Here is a 6000-nt window from a genome sequence, read left to right on the forward strand (position 1 = left end):
CCCAAATTTCCTCTCCTCCCAAACAGAAATTACTAAGGTGTTAGCAAGAGTTTAAGTAAGTACCATCCTTTTGGTAAAAATCTCATGTTATGTCAGATTTTTGCTCCTCTCTGCAGATGGAACTTTTTCTGGATTAATGGACAAGGCTTGCTTATCCTTGACTCAAAGCAGTCTTATCCTTGACTCACAGCAGTCAATCTCTCTACTGATTTTGCCACCTAAAAAAGCATGACAGTAAATGATAATATTAACAGGAGCAATTCCATGCTCCTTTTAGACTGCATTCAGATTTTTTCAGTAAGGTCTAAAAGAAAGGCTACTGTGACATCACACTCTCATGAAACTTACAAAATTCATCAACCTTTCAAGATTTCCCTATTTTTAAAACATTAGTTTAGGTTTCATCACACGTGACTACACAATGCTTTGGTGTAATAGCAACATTAGGGTGATCAGGAGTCTATGCCAAGTTGTCAAAGGTAAAGTGGCATCTCTAGTGCACTTGCAATCCATTATGGCTCTGCAAAACTACCAGTGAAAACTATCAGTGAAAATTATCAGTGACTATCACTGGCAGTGACACCAGACAGACTCAGATCTAATAGACCCCACTGTTTTTCCTCATTTCTAAAACAACCTCTCTTCAGAGGTGGTTCTGAGCAGGATGTCCTGTCATTATTTACATAAAACTAGTTCAAACAAAATGGTGATCAAGTTGTGAATGCCACTTCTGCCACACCTATAAGCTTGTCCTAGAAACCACATGAAAAATATTAGTATAACTAGAGGCAAACCTCTCACAAAACTCTTCAAGTTGGTCACTGCTGCATACATATTCTATATTGTATAAAAAAAGAAGCCAAAGTAAAAAACTGCAAAATAAGGAAGCGTCAAGGCAAACTAATCCAAAGTCTGCTAACTCCAAGTTACCTGTCTGAGCTAGGACCACCATGACCCCTCTGACAAAGCAGCTTCTTTTCATTTATGCAAAGCAGTCTGTTAAGAAGCAGAATAGTTCTCTGTCCTCCTTTTTTCTTTCAGCATTATCTAAAATTCTAAAAAACCTCCCATCCAGACACAGAACATACCATCTCCTAAAACAGAAGGTTTGTAAATTGAGAAAAAATAAAATCTCTTTTTTCACCATAACTACAGAACTGAATCAATAGCCCACACATCTTTCCAGCCATGGAGATCACATTTAATTACAGTTAGTATTTGGCTGTAATAATAGTCTCTTGAAATAATTTCAGACGTAGAAGTGGAGACACTCCAAATCTGTCTGAATTGACCAGAATCAAAGGCAATTCCTGCTATTTGTCCATTTCAACTTCTGTTAACATTACATCTCAAAGCAGAATTATTTCCAGTACTGCCTTAAAACTCTGTAACACAATAGTTTCAAAAAGCTGCCAAGTGAGCCACACACTGGCCTTGGTGCAGACAGGTTTTCTATTGCTGTCAATTTTAAACACCTGCTTATCTGAAGAACCAAAATATTTACCCTAGAATAAGGAAGGTAACAATGGAATATAATTATCAACTGCATGTGGAAATTTGCCACTAATTAAATGGGTTTATTGTTTTCTAGGATAATTTGGATGTTTCCTAAAGAAACATGTGATGTATTGCTACATCACAGTTTAATAACAGACATTATTCTATCCTGACTCCAAACTTTTCTGAGCCTAAATGCAAAAATAATTCTGTATTTTCAGACAGTATTCACTGTCAAAAAGCAATGGCCAAGTCCCTTCAGCCATTAATAGCAAATTCCTTCAAGCAGAGCTGGGATGCCCTAGCTACAAAATTTTGTTACCACGGTGGTTTTAGAATTTATTATCAGCTTTTCCAGGTAAGTCATCTCTTTTCTGTTCTGGACTGTTCACCAAAACAGGACTATTCACCAAAATTATTTGTAAGAACAAATCACTAATATTTGCCTCTTAGTTTCTAGATGTTTAATGATATACTGAGTTTGATCTACATAGAACTCTCTAGCTGGGAGATCCTCCTGTTCCAAGGTCTATCTCTTCCACCTTGCAGGGACTAGCCATCTTTAGCAGAAGGGAGAAGAAATAAAACAGTCTTCCATGAAGGACTACTTGAAATACTTAATCTCCATGTGCTTTGGTCTACTGCTCTTCTATATTCAACCATAAAACTTTTAGATCATTAGAGATTCAAGGACTTTTTAAGACTGGGAAATTCTGGGCCAGACTTTACCACAGTGAAGCAGCTACTATTTCTGTTAGCAGTCCCCAGAGCATGAGACACCCCTCGATCACTGTTCCACAAACAAATGACACCACCTGTATACTCTCTATTCTACATTCACACCTCTGAAACACCGGGTTATAAAATCAAAGACCCTGTCTCTTCACTCTGTGCATGCCCTTGTGTTGAAGGCAATTTCATCTTCCCAATTGCTTTTCTGTGTGTCATACAGGTTATTCTGCCTTGAACTCCTCCCACACCCTGTACCAGTATGTGTATTCCCGCCACCCCTCTCCACCCATTAACTGAGCCATCAGTTCTACATCGCTTGTGTGCACACACATCCAGAGCCTCTTCTTAGAGCCCAGTGCAGGTGACCAAACATCAAATGACACCCTCAAAAGCCTCTGTGAGGGTGGAAAAGCATCCATTGCCCTGCACATGTTGTAGGGCAAAAAATGCTCTCTACCATTCCCATGAATGTGGCTGGTGTGTTCATCAGGCCCTTTCCTGGTGCAAGGGATCAGCCCCTGTGCTTTTCCAAATACTGACACACCAAGAATAACAGAATATCATAACTCCAATGCTGAACTGGAAGGAAACCACAAAAGTCCTTGAGTTCAATTCTTAGTCCTGCACAGGACACCCCAAGCATCCAGGTGCCCGAGAGCACTGGATGGTGCTGTGACCTAGGGAGTCTGTCCCAGCTATCCTCTGGGTGAAGTGCCTTTTTCTAATACCCAGCCTAAATCCGCCCTATCGCTTCAGGCCATTCACTTGTTACACAAGGCTGCCCTGGTACTCCCCCACTTCCGCACATCCCGGGACAACCCACGCCTGCGGCCCGCCGCACCCTCTGTTCCTCTAGACAGCGTCCCCGTGCGCACCTTTCCCCTGCGGGGGCTCTGGATCTCCGCTTTTCCCGGGGACCCGCGCCCGGGATCTCTGCGGCTCTGGATCCCGCATTTGCGGGGACGCGCCCCGGCCCCCGCGCTGCCCCGCCCCCAGGCACAGTCGCGCTCCCGCCCGCGCCGCGCTCCCGCCGCTGCCGCCTCCCCGCACATCTGCGGCCCGGCCCGGCCCGGCCCGGGCTCTGCGCGGCCGCCTCGCAGTCACCTTGCCCTACGCCAGGACCGCGGCGGCGGCGCCGGACCGCTCGGATCCGCAGGCAGCAAGCCCCGCCCCCGCAGGAAGTGAGCGCAGAGGAGGGGTCTGCCCCGGCCGCGCCCCGCCGGCCACGGGGGCCCCAGGCCCGGGCAGCCCCCGCCGCGTCTGAAGGGCCGCAGGTTTGCCATCACAGAATGACAGCAGAACCAGTTAGCTTGGAAGAGACCTCTGAGGTCATCGAGTCCAACTTAGGACCCAACACCTCCCTGTCAACCAGACCATGGCACTGAGTGCCACATCCAGTCGTTCCTTAAACACCGCCAGGGACGGTGACTCCATTGCAATGGCAGCCCGTTCCAATGTCTAATCGGCTTTTCTATTAAGAAATTCTTCCTGAAGAGGAACCATATCGTTGAGGTGGGACAGCATCTTCTTGTTGGTTTCTATATGGAATGCTCCATATATACACATCTGAGGTAGCTAGTTAAAACTGCTTCATGATCTCACAGCTTCAGTGGCGACTGCCATTATGTTAAGAGCTTTTAAAGTGTGGGCTGTCAGAGAACTAGGGGCTGTGGGGTTGCTGTAGGAGATGCACAGTTAGGACAAGCAGCCTTCAGGGGTGTATGGAAGAATACGGCACTAGCCTGATCGTGCAGGCTGTGAGGAACTGCAGCCCTCCTGTCAGGACACCTGCCAGTAGCTCATGAAGAGTGCCTGGGTGTGATGCAGAATTTCATAATTTTGTTATTAATTCAGCCCAGGGCGTCACCAAATGACAACTTCATCAGCATGCAGCACAATCAAAAGAGCTGTTAAACCAACTACCAGGTGTTGCTGTCATCTGTGTTCCAGTTGACTGTAAAAGAGATGTGGTTTGTTTTCTCAAGCTGGAGCCCTTTCGAGGTCAAGTCTCACATTAGTGAAGTGACTATGACTTGGATCCTAGCTCAATACCTGAGGCACCATGTGTAACATCAGCAACCTGTGCCCACTATATTCTGCTATGAAAACAGCTAGCTAAAACATTTCAGTAGCTGAAATGGTGTCACACAGTCCTAGTAAAAGGACAATTCTTCTCCCATTTTTATTTCTCTGATTTCACATTTGTGTGGCTGAAACTTGAGTCTGGTGTGGTAAGGCCATACATCTGAACAAGCCTGTACAACATTCAGCTATTTGGCACCTGAACTTTACCACAGTTTTTCAGTCCAGATTGTATCTTTGTTCATCCATATAATACCTGAGGGGTCGCAAATCCCTTCTAGTTTTGCCCTTTAATTCTTAAAAAAATTAGTCATAAGAGTGACTCCTGTCTGACATACCTAGAAGTAGGTGCAAGGAATGACATAGTTGGATTTCTGGCCTTTACTAGGGAGAGAAAGTTTGACTTTCCTAGCAGTTACAAATATTTGTTTAAAAGGACTTGAAGAAACAATTTTAGCTGAAGTTTTCAGCTAAAAAAAAAAATCTTCAAGAGTGATTATTAAAGTAAAAACTCTTAAAGACTTGCCCTGGGGAATTTAAAGTGGTGATCTGACTGTTTCCCAAGAGAGATAGAAAGGATATTATCCTATGCTGACGTTCAGAAAGTCCTTAGACAGCTGTGGTTCAATGAGTCATAGCTCTACAACGACTCAGTGTTTTGAGAATATTGCAGCACACCCACTTCTGAAGTTACCAGGCATCTTTGCTCGCAATACTGACCATATGCAGTAATAGCAACTGATAGACACCTTAGGTTCAATTCATGTCCAATTTAAATTATTTTCATTGTTCTGTGCATCACTAGATTTACTTTATGCACATTGCTTAAAAACCCATGTACATTTGGGAAATGCCATATTAAATACATTTGAAATGTCTCCTATAAATGCTTTCAGGTTATGATAAGCTTGCCAGCATATCTATGTTTGGTTTCACTGAAACACTGAAGAAGAGCCTGAATCATATTTGAGCATGAGTGTATGGAAGTGTGAATATATGGACAGACTCTGGTTTATACTAGTACTAACACAGCTAGAATCAACTACATTGAGAGTTTATTACTCTTACAACACCATTAGTGCATCTCTTCATGTGATTTTTCAGTAAATGTTCTAATGGTGTTTCAGCATGTTGCAGTAAAAGGTGCAGAAGAAACAAGAAAGTTTATGTTCCTTTTGGTTATTTCTCACAGACTTCACACATTACATAAACAATATTAAATTTTTCTCATTACTGAGTGAGCCCTGCCTCAAGGCCTCCCAGCAGAGAGACAAATGTTGTGTAGAGAGATGAGATGGAAGGAGAAGCCTCAGCCCATAATCTGCCTGCTCTAGTTGGTTTTATGCTTTGCTGCTCACAATCTCCAGTGACACTGTGAAGAGGACTTTGACAAGGCCTGTGGCTGTGAAGGGGTTCATTAGAGGAGTAGGATCTCAGGATCCAGAAAATTCATTGGCACTTCCGTCATCCTTCCCTCCTGCAAGAAAGCTTTGCAGGAATAGTAAAGGCTCTGCAGAGACTTAATGGTCATTAGTGTCAAAGTGGTGGGAAGTGTTGGAGATGAGAGAATTACTAATTTTGGGAGAGGTCATGTGGCTTAAGATCTGAACAGAAGAACAAGATCAGTGCGTTTGGTTTGCAGCTGGTTCGGATTCGCTGAAACCCATCCTGCAACAGGTGAAAGGTGCT

At 43.8% G+C, this 6000-nt stretch overlaps 1 protein-coding gene across 1 annotated transcript in view; it reads right to left on the bottom strand.

Moving 5' to 3' along the window:
- The window catches only part of GNE (glucosamine (UDP-N-acetyl)-2-epimerase/N-acetylmannosamine kinase), a 34714-nt gene that overhangs the window by 22322 nt on the left and 6392 nt on the right, over positions 1 to 6000 (bottom strand). The window lies entirely within an intron of this gene.

This window comes from Haemorhous mexicanus, chromosome Z, assembly GCF_027477595.1.
Source record: "Haemorhous mexicanus isolate bHaeMex1 chromosome Z, bHaeMex1.pri, whole genome shotgun sequence".
In the NCBI taxonomy this organism is placed as follows: domain Eukaryota; kingdom Metazoa; phylum Chordata; class Aves; order Passeriformes; family Fringillidae; genus Haemorhous; species Haemorhous mexicanus.